This window comes from Bufo gargarizans, chromosome 7 (assembly GCF_014858855.1).
Source record: "Bufo gargarizans isolate SCDJY-AF-19 chromosome 7, ASM1485885v1, whole genome shotgun sequence".
NCBI classification, from domain to species: domain Eukaryota; kingdom Metazoa; phylum Chordata; class Amphibia; order Anura; family Bufonidae; genus Bufo; species Bufo gargarizans.
Window position 1 is genome coordinate 22,707,809 of NC_058086.1, and position 14,662 is coordinate 22,722,470.

The following is a 14,662-nucleotide window of genomic DNA, read 5'->3' on the forward strand; positions in this document are numbered from 1 at the left end:
GGATCTGGAGTCCTTCCTATTTGAATTTCTAAATATTTGATGCTGTGGGTTGCTGTGGTGACCGGTATGTCGTTAATTTTTTTTTAATTAAATGATTGAGACATTGACAGGTCCAGTAGTTTGCACTTGGTTATGTTTACTTTAAAACCTAGAGAGGAGCCTAAATAGAGTTGGGAGGTCTCTATGAGGCTGTTCTAGAAACGGCAACAGATCATCGGCAAATAAAGCGTGTTTGAGTACCTGATTGCCAATGGCAATACCTTCGATGTGTTTGGATAGAGTTATTGCTTTAGAAAGTGGTTCCAGGGCTAGATTAAATAATAATGGTAAAATAGGACACCCTTGTCTAGTGCCTTTCTGCAAATTGAATGCTTGTGAAAGGTGTCCACTGTCCAGGCGTGGAAATCCTAGCCAAAGGGGAGATGTATAGGGCTGTGATTTATGTTCTAAATTGGCCTTTAAAGCCCATGGTGTCCAATACCTTGTTCAGTTATCCCCAGTTCACGTTATCAAACGCTTTTTCTGCATCCATGGCAAGGAGACCTGGGGATGAGTGAAGGAGGGGCGTAGCTTGATCTCATCCAACACTGCCAAAACCTTGCGTGTGTTATAAACCGCTGACCTACTTTTGTATAAAGCCAACCTGATGAGATGTGATAAGTGTAGGTAGGAAAGTCGATAATCTGTCCGCTAGTATCTTTGAGAGATATTTGAGATCGTGGTCAATGAGGGAGATCGGGCGATAAGATGATGCTAACGTGCAGTCTTTACCTGGTTTTGGGAGTCTGGGGGTATTGGTTAACCCTGTAGTACTTGATTGTATAGAGATGTAAGGATTGGAGAGATTGTTGGGGATAATAGTTTGTAGAACTCATTCTTATAACCGTCTGGTCCTGGGGCCTTTCCATTTCCTGATTGGCGAATTACCCTCTGCACTTCTTCCTCTGTGATAGGTTGGTTCAGGAATGTCAGATCTGGAAGTGTAACTTGGGGGCATTGAGAGACTTTCTAGCCAAAATTTCCCCGATTCAAACCCCTCTTTCGGGGTTGCATGGAGGCTTTTATAATAATTCCTTTAGGTTTTTTTTCGGATGATGGCAGAGTATGCAATGTGTGCATTTTTAATGAGAACAGTGAAGGGGATTTCATCCCCTTTGCTAGAGACTCAAGGAGTTACCCGATTTGTTCCCAAATTTAAATAGTCGAGCTTCCCTCCGTGTCCCCTCCAACTCCTCTCTGTGTCTGTGCCACCTGTCATATTCCCCCTTGGTCTCGCTCCATTTTTTATTTATTTGATTTTTGACTGAGCAAATGGGCACAGTTAATAGTCTGTATAGGAATCTCTGAGAGTGTTGGTTAATTCTTTTAGTTTCTGAAGTGTTGTGTTTTTTGTGTTTAAACCCCTTGTGGAGGCCAATATTTTCCCTGTAACACTGCCTTGCCCGCTCTCCAGGCCAGATGTAGCTCACAGGAGGGTGCATTGGTTGGTATCCCAGTATTCCCTCCACCAATGTTTCAGCATTTCTGAAAAATTCTCATTTGAAGCCAAATCTGATGGGAATCTCCAAATGAAGTCCATAGTTACTGGAGAGTGATCAGAGATGACTAACTCCCCTATGTCTATAGCGAGCGTTTTCTGTCACTAAGAAGTAGTGTATACGTGACCAAGAGTCATGTGCTGATGAGAAATGAGTGAATTCTCTCCTTTCTGGGTGGAATTGTCGTCAAGCATTCTGTAGACCTGCCTCAGAGGGGGAATTATCTGGGAATTATCTGGTCACCCAGGGTACTACGGCGATCTTCCTCATGGACCAACACAGTGTTCATATCACCTCCAACTATTTGGAAAGGTATGGGATCCTTAAGTAGTCTGTTTCTCAAATCCTCAAAAAACAGAATTGGTATTATTTGGGCCGTATACACTCAACTAAAGAATTATTAGGCACACCACACTAATACGGTGTTGGACCCCCTTTTGCCTTCAGAACTGCCTTAATTCTACGTGGCATTGATTCCACAAGGTGCTGATAGCATTCTTTAGAAATGTTGGCCCATATTGATAGGATAGCATCTTGCAGTTGATGGAGATTTGAGGGATGCACATCCAGGGCACGAAGCTCCCGTTCCACCACATCCCAAAGATGCTCTATTGGGTTGAGATCTGGTGACTGTGGGGGCCATTTTAGTACAGTGAACTCATTGTCATGTTCAAGAAACCAATTTGAAATGATTCGAGCTTTGTGACATGGTGCATTATCCTGCTGGAAGTAGCCATCAGAGGATGGGTACATGGTGGTCATGAAGGGATGGACATGGTCAGAAACAATACTCAGGTAGCCCGTGGCATTTAAACGATGGCCAATTGGCACTAAGGGGCCTAAAGTGTGCCCAGAAAACATCCCCCACACCATTACACCACCACCACCAGCCTGCACAGTGGTAACAAGGCATGATGGATACATGTTCTCATTCTGTTTACGCCAAATTCGGACTCTACCATTTGAATGTCTCAACAGAAATCGAGACTCATCAGTCCAGTCTTCAACAGTCCAATTTTGGTGAGCTCGTGCAAATTGTAGCTTCTTTTTCCTATTTGTAGTGGAGATGAGTGGTATCCGGTGGGGTCTTCTGCTGTTGTAGCCCACCTTTCTTTCCCATTCTGACATTCAGTTTGGAGTTCAGGAGATTGTCTTGACCAGGACCACAACCCTACATGCATTGAAGCAACTGCCATGTGATTGGTTGACTAGATAATCGCATTAATGAGAAATAGAACGGGTGTTCCTAATTCTTTAGGTGAGTGTATATTATAGATAACTCAATGATTCAGATGGGGAGCAGAGATGTACATGCAATAATCTTCCCTCCTAATCCTTCAAGGAAGACGTCACCTTTTGGACAAAATTTTTATGAAGAAGTAATATAACTCCCCCTAGAGGGCGATCCCAGCACGCGACCAACCCATAGTCGCTGCATACGGAAAAAGTCTGCCCTGGTCAAGCGCGTTTCCTGAAGCAGTGCTATATTTGCCTTTAAGCATTTAAGGTGTTTTAGCACCATTAAACGCTTGTGGAGGGGCCGCAGACCCTTAACATTCCATGTGATAATTTTTGTCATAGTTAGAGTAGAGATAATTACAGGTAACTTATTATTCACGAGCTTGTAAAACAGTATTGCATAGTAAGATATAAAGAGGTATCTTACATACCCATCCCAACTTAACCATAAAATATAACAGAAAACGAATAACATCATAAAGTGACTTGAGTGACAGTTATTTTTTACTTCACTTCTTCCCAGCATGATCTCAGATCATCCATTGGGGCACGCTTAACAAAAAAAAAATGGAGCTAACCGCTTTTGGTGCTCTTTTTTTAATTATGCTGGTAAGAAGCTAGGCAATAAGGATGTGGTATTTCACTAGTGTCTGATAATAGCCACCTTTTTGGATTAACCCTGTCTCCCCCTCAGGTTTATAACATCAGATAAGGATCCCCAACTATTGCAGATATAATATGTTGTCTGTCATCCCCAAATAATCCTAGTCCCTGTATACTCCACTGGTAATGGCAACTAGGGCTGCAACGATTAATCGATGTAATCGATTATATTCGATAACTGGATTCGTTGTCGACGAATCCATTTGTCGAATTATCGCCGATTCGTTGCTATGCGGGCGGGCGGTCGCTGCATCTTTATTTTACCTTTTACAATGACGCTCCTGTAACAGCCAGGCAGAGCGGACGGCGGCGTAACGTCACTCACTCACGTGACACGCCTGCTCCGCCTCCTTCATTCATGAGGTGGGCGGAGCATGTGCGTCACGTGAGTGAGTGACGTTGCGCCGCCGTCCGCTCTGCCTGGCTGTTACAGGAGAGTCATTGTAAAAAGGTAAAATAAAGATGCAGTGATTAGTCCGACTTTTATAAGCATCGGGGCCGGGGCTGTTATGGGGAGGGGGGTCTGTGTATAGCACTGCTATGGGGAGGGGGGAGGATCTGTCTATGGCACTGCTATGGGGAGGGGGGGTCTGTGTATAGCACTTCTATGGGGAGGAGGGGGGTCTGTGTATGGCACTGCTATGGGGAGGGGGATCTGTGCACTGTTATGAGGAAAGGGATCTGTGCACTGTTATGCCCATAACAGTGCACATATCCCCCTCTCCATAACAGCGCCACCCACATATCCCCCATAACAGTGTCGTCCACAGATCCCCCATAACAGTGTCGTCCACAGATCCCCCATAACAGTGTCGTCCACAGATCCCCCATAACAGTGTCGTCCACAGATCCCCCATAACAGTGTCGTCCACAGATCCCCCATAACAGTGTCGTCCACAGATCCCCCATAACAGTGTCGTCCACAGATCCCCCATAACAGTGTCGTCCACAGATCCCCATAACAGTGTCGTCCACAGATCCCCCATAACAGTGTCGTCCACAGATCCCCCATAACAGTGTCGTCCACAGATCCCCCATAACAGTGTCGTCCACAGATCCCCATAACAGTGTCGTCCACAGATCCCCCATAACAGTGTCGTCCACAGATCCCCCATAACAGTGTCGTCCACAGATCCCCCATAACAGTGTCGTCCACAGATCCCCCATAACAGTGTCGTCCACAGATCCCCCATAACAGTGTCGTCCACAGATCCCCCATAACAGTGTCGTCCACAGATCCCCCATAACAGTGTCGTCCACAGATCCCCCATAACAGTGTCGTCCACAGATCCCCCATAACAGTGTCGTCCACAGATCCCCCATAACAGTGTCGTCCACAGATCCCCCATAACAGTGTCGTCCACAGATCCCCCATAACAGTGTCGTCCACAGATCCCCCATAACAGTGTCGTCCACAGATCCCCATAACAGTGTCGTCCACAGATCCCCCATAACAGTGTCGTCCACAGATCCCCCATAACAGTGTCGTCCACAGATCCCCCATAACAGTGTCGTCCACAGATCCCCCATAACAGTGTCGTCCACAGATCCCCCATAACAGTGTCGTCCACAGATCCCCCATAACAGTGTCGTCCACAGATCCCCCATAACAGTGTCGTCCACAGATCCCCCATAACAGTGTCGTCCACAGATCCCCCATAACAGTGTCGTCCACAGATCCCCCATAACAGTGTCGTCCACAGATCCCCATAACAGTGTCGTCCACAGATCCCCCATAACAGTGTCGTCCACAGATCCCCCATAACAGTGTCGTCCACAGATCCCCCATAACAGTGTCGTCCACAGATCCCCCATAACAGTGTCGTCCACAGATCCCCCATAACAGTGTCGTCCACAGATCCCCCATAACAGTGTCGTCCACAGATCCCCCATAACAGTGTCGTCCACAGATCCCCCATAACAGTGTCGTCCACAGATCCCCCATAACAGTGTCGTCCACAGATCCCCCATAACAGTGTCGTCCACAGATCCCCCATAACAGTGTCGTCCACAGATCCCCCATAACAGTGTCGTCCACAGATCCCCCATAACAGTGTCGTCCACAGATCCCCCATAACAGTGTCGTCCACAGATCCCCCATAACAGTGTCGTCCACAGATCCCCCATAACAGTGTCGTCCACAGATCCCCCATAACAGTGTCGTCCACAGATCCCCCATAACAGTGTCGTCCACAGATCCCCCATAACAGTGTCGTCCACAGATCCCCCATAACAGTGTCGTCCACAGATCCCCCATAACAGTGTCGTCCACAGATCCCCCATAACAGTGTCGTCCACAGATCCCCCATAACAGTGTCGTCCACAGATCCCCCATAACAGTGTCGTCCACAGATCCCCCATAACAGTGTCGTCCACAGATCCCCCATAACAGTGTCGTCCACAGATCCCCCATAACAGTGTCGTCCACAGATCCCCCATAACAGTGTCGTCCACAGATCCCCCATAACAGTGTCGTCCACAGATCCCCCATAACAGTGTCGTCCACAGATCCCCCATAACAGTGTCGTCCACAGATCCCCCATAACAGTGTCGTCCACAGATCCCCCATAACAGTGTCGTCCACAGATCCCCCATAACAGTGTCGTCCACAGATCCCCCATAACAGTGTCGTCCACAGATCCCCCATAACAGTGTCGTCCACAGATCCCCCATAACAGTGTCGTCCACAGATCCCCCATAACAGTGTCGTCCACAGATCCCCCATAACAGTGTCGTCCACAGATCCCCCATAACAGTGTCGTCCACAGATCCCCCATAACAGTGTCGTCCACAGATCCCCCATAACAGTGTCGTCCACAGATCCCCCATAACAGTGTCGTCCACAGATCCCCCATAACAGTGTCGTCCACAGATCCCCCATAACAGTGTCGTCCACAGATCCCCCATAACAGTGTCGTCCACAGATCCCCCATAACAGTGTCGTCCACAGATCCCCCATAACAGTGTCGTCCACAGATCCCCCATAACAGTGTCGTCCACAGATCCCCCATAACAGTGTCGTCCACAGATCCCCCATAACAGTGTCGTCCACAGATCCCCCATAACAGTGTCGTCCACAGATCCCCCATAACAGTGTCGTCCACAGATCCCCCATAACAGTGTCGTCCACAGATCCCCCATAACAGTGTCGTCCACAGATCCCCCATAACAGTGTCGTCCACAGATCCCCCATAACAGTGTCGTCCACAGATCCCCCATAACAGTGTCGTCCACAGATCCCCCATAACAGTGTCGTCCACAGATCCCCCATAACAGTGTCGTCCACAGATCCCCCATAACAGTGTCGTCCACAGATCCCCCATAACAGTGTCGTCCACAGATCCCCCATAACAGTGTCGTCCACAGATCCCCCATAACAGTGTCGTCCACAGATCCCCCATAACAGTGTCGTCCACAGATCCCCCATAACAGTGTCGTCCACAGATCCCCCATAACAGTGTCGTCCACAGATCCCCCATAACAGTGTCGTCCACAGATCCCCCATAACAGTGTCGTCCACAGATCCCCCATAACAGTGTCGTCCACAGATCCCCCATAACAGTGTCGTCCACAGATCCCCCATAACAGTGTCGTCCACAGATCCCCCATAACAGTGTCGTCCACAGATCCCCCATAACAGTGTCGTCCACAGATCCCCCATAACAGTGTCGTCCACAGATCCCCCATAACAGTGTCGTCCACAGATCCCCCATAACAGTGTCGTCCACAGATCCCCCATAACAGTGTCGTCCACAGATCCCCCATAACAGTGTCGTCCACAGATCCCCCATAACAGTGTCGTCCACAGATCCCCCATAACAGTGTCCACAGATCCCCCATAACAGTGTCGTCCACAGATCCCCCATAACAGTGTCGTCCACAGATCCCCCATAACAGTGTCGTCCACAGATCCCCCATAACAGTGTCGTCCACAGATCCCCCATAACAGTGTCGTCCACAATTTGTTTTAATATGGCCTTTGAACATAATTTTTCAAGTAAGATCATATAAACCTCTGTTTTGTAATTTTGTCGTTTTTCCCGATTAATCAATTAATCGTAGAAATTAATCGGCAACTAATCGATTATTCAAATAATCGTTAGTTGCAGCCCTAATGGCAACGATGTTGTCCTTAGCTCGGCTGTGCTCTGAGTCGGGACCTCTTTTTCTGCTCTTTAGGGTCAATCTGGTTTTTGGTGGGTCAGTCACTGAATCACACGATGGAGAATATCTGCGCCTTCGGCTTTTTTTTGCGGTGACAGGCCCGATTGTCTGGAGAGGATCATCTGCAATTCAACTTTCGCATCTTGTGGATTGTGATGGGTATCCGCAGAGCCATCGGGGTAGTATATCCGCAGGATTGCTGGGTACATTAGTGCGAACTTGATCTGCGCATGGTAGAGTTTGGAGCAAATGGTTGAGAATTTCCGCCTTCGTCGGGTGACTTCTGCGGAAAAATCTTCAAAAAGTAGTATACGGCTGTCTCGCAGCTCAATAGGTTTGTTGGGCTTCTTGTAGGCCCGAATTATGGAGGACTTGTCTGAAAAGTCTAGATGGCGCACTATGACCTGTCTGGGCCTTTGTACAAGTGCTGGATGTAATTGCGGGTCTGTTTGGTTACAGCGGATTGCCGGTGATAATGGACTGACCCTGTGTGCTCTCTCGACCTTGCAGATGGCGGGTAATCCGATGGCTTTGGGCAATTCTTGCTTGCAAATGTTTAAAAGTTCTTGTACAGGTACGGACTTGGGCACTCCAACCAACCTCAGATTATTCTGCCGGGAGTGGTTTTCCAGGTCGTCTATTTTATCTCCCATCTGTTTGTGATCCTGGAGTAGTTTTGTGTAATCTGTTTTTAAGCGTGTATATTCATCTTCCAGGGTACTTATCCTTCCTCCTGCAGTGTCCAGGCGTCTGCCGTGTTCTGATATTTCTTGATGTAAGTGACCCAATGACGCAGAGACTGTCATTGAGAGTGATTCTTGCAAGTCGGGGAGTAATCTGGCTGCTACTTCAAGTGCCAACCTTTTGTAGTTTACTTTTAAATCTTCGTTTTGGTCATCCTCATTTAAGGAGTTTTCCTCAGGTGGTAGTGGTGGGACATCTTCAGGAGCTGGTAGCGGCGCATGATCCGCCATGTTTGCTGAAGGGGCTGCTTCCACTACCTTTTGTTTGCTGTCCTTTTTGATGTGTTTTACTCCCCATGGTGACAATAAACCGGTCCATATGACTCTGCACCGAGGTATTTCGTTGATGAGCCCAGGTCCTGTTCGATAACAAGCCTGGTGTGGTAAGGAGCAATTGATGGGTAGAACTGAACTACACAGAGTTCTAGTAAGCGTGGCTGCTTATGCTGGCTCCGGAAGCGGAATTCAGAAGATTATTATTTTTTTTTTTTTAAGGGACATGTAGAATACACCCAAAATTTAGATCTTGTGTTCCTCCTTGGGACTTGAATCTTGTCTTTTCTGAGAATGTTGACACTTGAAACATTTTTTTTTTGTTGGCCATTAAAACGGCTAGGAGAATAGGGGACATTCAGGCTTTTTCTATCATGCCACCTTACTTGACAATTTTTGAGGATAGTATTGTTTTGAGACCTTCTCCTGAGTTCCTCCCTAAGGTTGTTTCTAGATTCTATTGTCAACAAGAAATCTCCCTTCTTTTTGTTCCCAGGCAGTTTAGGAAAAAGAGAGGTTGCTTCAGAACCTGGACGTCAGGAGATGTGTGCTTCAGTACCTAGAGTCGACTAAGAACCTGAGGAAGTCAAACCAACTGTTGATTCAGTATCTTGGACTTAATCAGGCGAAGGCGGCATACCAAGGTTTCCATTGCTTGGTGGATTAAGTCTTGTATTGTTCTTATGAAAAAAAGGGGATTTCTCCTCCTGCTAAGTTAAAGGCTCATTCCACCAGAGCATTGGCAGCGTCTTGGCTAGAAAGCGCCTCTGCTTCTCTTGAGGACATTTGTCAGGCGGCCACCTGGTAGAGCCCCTGTACTTTCTTTAGACACTATAAGTTAGATGTCTTAGGCTACTCTTACATTAGCGTTTTTTGCTAATCCGTCATGGATCTGCAAAAACGCTTACGTTACAATAATACAACCTCATGCATCCGTCATGAACGGATCTGGTTGTATTATGTCTTCTATAGCCATGACAGATCTGTCATGAACACCACTAAAAGTCAATGGGGGGGCGGATCCGTTTTCTATTGTGTCAGAGAAAACTGATCCATCCCCATTGACTTACATTGTGTGCCAGGACAGATCAGTCTTGCTCCGCAGCACATGGTGGACAGGTGTCCGCCTCCAGAGCGGAATGGTGACTTGAATGGAGGCAAACTGATGCATTCTGAGCGGATCCTTTTCCATTCAGAATGCATTAGGGCAAAACTGATCCGTTTTGGACCGCTTGTGAGAGCCCATGACGGATCTCACAAACGGAAAGCCAAAACCAGAGTGTGAAAGTAGCCTTAGCCAGCAAAGACTTTTATCATTTGGCAGGAAGGTTTTGTCTGCGGTTGTCCCCCCCCCCCCTGATTGTTACTCTGTTATTCCTCCAGGTGGTGCCGTAGTGGAGGCTTAGGGAAAAGATAATTACTCTTACCGGTAATTAGATTTTCCTTTAGCCTCCACAATGGCATGAGGCATTCCCACCCAGTTATTCCTTATACAGTTTATTTTCTGTTTCATGTAACTGGATCAAGTTATTTTTTTCTTATGTTATGTGTGAACCTTATTAAATTATGGCATCTACTTCTGAGGCCTAGAGAAGGTAATAGGGAGCCTTTTATTGGCTGATCTCACAGTTGTTTCCTGTCCCTAAGAAGGCTGGGTACCCTCCAGGTAATGCCGTTGTGGAGGCTAAAGGAAAATCCAATTACCGGTAAAGAGTAGTCATCGTCTTTTCTTCTCACTTCACACATATTTGCTACTTTGTGTTGGTCTGTAACACTGATGCCCAACCTGTAGCCCTCCACGGTTGCAAAACTACAACTCCCAGCATGCCTGGACAGCCTACAGTTATCAGGGGAATGTTGGGAGTTGTAGTTTTGCAACAGCTGGAAGGCCGCAGGTTGGGCATCCCTGGCCTATCACATGTAATCCCAATAAAAATACATTTAAGTTTGTGGGTGTAATGTGAAAAAAAAAAAAAATGTAGAAAAGTTTGAGGGGTATGAATACTTTTTCAAGGCACTGTATGACTAATAAATACATCATTGGACATGGTATAAAACACTCATTATCTGTCTGCCCCTCTCCCCATAGGCAACAAGTCGGACATGCACGCTTCTCGAGAAGTCCAGCTTGAAGAAGCCGAAACTCTGGCCAAACATTATGACATCATCACCACTTTTGAAACCTCCGCCAAGGATTCCAGTAACGTGGAAGAAGCTTTTGTGAAGATGGCCACCGAACTGATGATGATGCATGGCGGGCCAGTATTCAGCGAAAAGTCCACGGACAGCATAAAACTTGACAGCAAAGACTTGGCTGGAGACTCCTGGAATTGTGCTTGTTGATGACAGTTTTATTTTTTCTTCTGATATCTATTAGGTAGTTAATTCAGTGAAATTGCCTGCAATTAGTATGACCATACATCAGCAGCGTGTGGGTATGCCAGTTGTTAGGGAGTGCCACCTCCTGTTGCATTATGGGGGCACAAGTTCAGCATTAGACTGGCACCACTGGCTGCATAACTCTGCCATAGATTCAATTCTTCAAAAAATTTATTTAACTTCCTTTTTTTTTTCTTGAACGTTCTACTACCTTTTAATTTATGCAGATGACAATGAGAGGAGCAACCGCGGAAAATGTTGTGGAACTGGATTCCACGATGGTGAATTATACAGAATCTGTGGGTCCAAAGACCAGTACACTGTAACCTTGTATAGTAATCACATCAGATGCCTTGTAGTCTATGGGCTGCTCTGAAAGGTCAGAAGAACCCTAGATGATTCTCTAACTCTACAGCTTGGCAGATGGCCACACAATCTACATGTAGCACCACCTGCATTTTTTGCAGATGTTTTTCTAAACTTTTTAAAACTTGAAAAAAAAAGAAAAAGCAATCTATTTTATTGATATTTTATTCTTTCTAGCTGGACAGAAAACTGGCCTAATTATTACTTAGTCATTCCAGAATTTTTATAATCTTTGGTTGTTTGACCCTTAGAACATTTCAAGACTGGGAATAATGTGCAATGTTTCAAATCCTTAAACACGAAATAACATTTCAAATGATTTTTTTTTTTACTTTTCTTTTCTTAAATAGATATAAATATATTTATCACCAGCAAATGAATTTGAAATAAATAATTTTAAACGTGTGCGTGTTTGATTCTGATGTTAAAGATGTCGTGTAGCACAGTGCTTCGGAGAATCCATGACATCCGTTTTTTTTTTTTTTCGGATCCATTGTAACAATGTCTAAAACAGACAAGAATAGGACATGTTCTATTTTTTTTTTTTGCGGGGCTACGGAACAGACACACTGATGCGGACAGCACATTAATTTCAATGGGTCCACATCCTATCCGCAAAAAAAATGGAACGGACACAGAAACAAACAACGTTAGTGTGCATGTAGCCTAAAAATGAGAATATCGCGCAAAGTTATTCATTAATTTCAGTAATGAAACTTAAAAGGTGAAACTAACATATGAGAGAGACTCATTACATGCAAAGCGAGATATTTCAAGCCTTTATTTGTTATAATTTGGATGATAATGGCTTACAGCTTATGAAACCCCAAAGTCACAATTTTGAGGTCCCCTTTGCTCAGGGGGTATGGATTAATTAGCTGACTAGACTGTATATTCAAATTTTTCGAGTTTCACCTGTATAATTTACACTTTTAAATCTCTACTCTTTCTATACTTAAAGGGCAATTCCTATTAGGCCCCTCACACAGCAGGTTATACTTGCCCCACTTCCCGGCACCTGCATCTCCCCGTCGTGCGGATCAAAAACATCCAGCGATGGGGGGGGGGAGGGGATTGCTTCAGCCATTAGCGGGCCGCGACGGGAAGAAGCCTCCTGAGTGTCACCCACGATGCTAGTTCCCATCGCAGCCTGCTATTGGATAGCCCCTTAAAAGTTTACCTAAACTGTTTACTTTTTGTTTTGCTACAAAATAAAATATTACAAAAAAATTGTAAAAAGCAGGTCTCATGTTCAGGACCCTCTGTATTGCTTCTCACTGCAGCGCATACAGAATCCGCACACAATAGCCATATATGAGGCGTATGGATTGTGTGTGCTACAAGATCTGCTGCAGTGAGCACAGGACTGGCACACAGCACTGCTCCTGTCTGTTCTTGCTCCGCTGACAGGTCTGCACAGCACATGGGTGAAGGGTTGCCCTGCACCCATGTGTTAGGGCATGCTTGATGGCGCAAGGGCCGACAGTAGCAGCGCTGTGCTTCTGCATGCTGCACTATTCTTTCCATCAAATCTGAAGGAACTGCTTAGAGGTGTGAGAATAGCCTTATTTTGTCATAACATTTATCACTTCCTTGGGGGTACCCAGTTGTCACTAGTGGGTGCTTGTCCTGAAAAGGCTGAGAAACACTGCTATAGGAGATCCCTGTGTATAATGTATGGATATTACAGGTGACATTTCCATTGTGTTTAAAGAACTTATCACAGAAAAAACCACAGTAGCCCAACTCTTCTGAAATGTCCAGGACACTACTGGAAAAAGGGGGAGACTTCCTGGAACAGCTGATCTCTTGGGAACTCCATGGAGGGCTGCTCTCTCTCGGAAAAGCAGAACTCCATGAACTTTAAAGGGGTTTTCTGAGACTTTGATACTAATGACCTTTCCTCTGGATTGGTCATCTGTATCTGATCGATGGGGATCCGACACTCCGGAGCCCCGCCGATCAGCTGTTTGAGAAGGCAGAAGCGCTCGTTCATGTGTCACGTGGCCTAGGTGCAGCTCAGGAGTGAATGGGGCCGAGTGCGATACCAAGCACAGGTACTGTACAATGTAGAGTGTTGTGCTTGGTAATCTGCGTGTTTGTGCCTTTTTGAACAGCTGATCGGCAGGGGTCCTGGGTTTTGGACCCCCACCAGTCAGATACTGATTACCTATCCAGAGGATAGATAATCACTATGAAAGTCTTGGAAAACCCTTTCCGGGTCCATTCACACATCCGTAGTGTGTTTTGCGGATCCACAAAACACTGGCAATGTGCGTTCCGCATTTTGCGGACCGTACATTGCCGGCACTAATAGAATATGCCTATTCTTGTCCGCAATTGCGGACAAGAATAGGACATGTTCTATTTTTTTGGGGACCGGAAATGCGGACCCGGAGGTGCGGGTCTGCATTTCCAGATCCGGGCCACACATTGTGCGGCCCCATAGAAATGAATGGGCCCGCAATTCTGTTCTGCAAAATGCGGAACGAAATTGCGGACGTGTGAATGAAGCGTTAAAAGGGTTTTCCAGGACATTTTTATTTTAAAATATAAATTTTTATTGAGTAATCATATGCAATAGTATGCGGTCATGTATAAAAGTTGTACACATAATTCATGCATATATCAATTATTATCCAATAGGCAAAATACAGGATTATTGTAAAAGTCATATACAAGATTTATACATAAGATCTGTACACATGACACTTAATGAATTTCTTCTAGAGAAGCCAACACATGAATGTTGTACATCACAGATATTACAGTTTTTTTTTATCTCCTCCAGAACTCCCAACACTTCACGAATATTGGTAACCCCCGCTCTGCCCTGAACAAACACCACCTGGCTGGGGGAGATTAGTTTAGGCAAAACAGCTGCCAATCTGTCTGCCAGGATCTTGGATGCTATTTTCAGGTCAACACTTATTAGTGATATCGGACGATATAAGGAGGCTAAAGTGGGGTCCTTGCCTGGCTTTGGTAATACCATGATATGGGCTGTGTTCATATATGTAGGGATACTCTTCCCTTGCATATAACTAGTGAAAATGCATGAGAGAATAGGGGCTATGTCTTGTGCTAGAATACGGTAAAACTCCCCTGTGAACCCATCCGGGCCCGGCACTTTCCTCATAGTGAGGTTTTTGACCGTATGCAGGACTTCCTCAGTAGGAATTGAGAATGGATCTCCCAACCACTCCTGGACTCCTCTAGTCTGGCAACTCGAAGTGCCGTATAGTTTGGTATAAAAGTCCTGTAGAATCCCATTTATCTCCTTGGGGTGCGTACAAG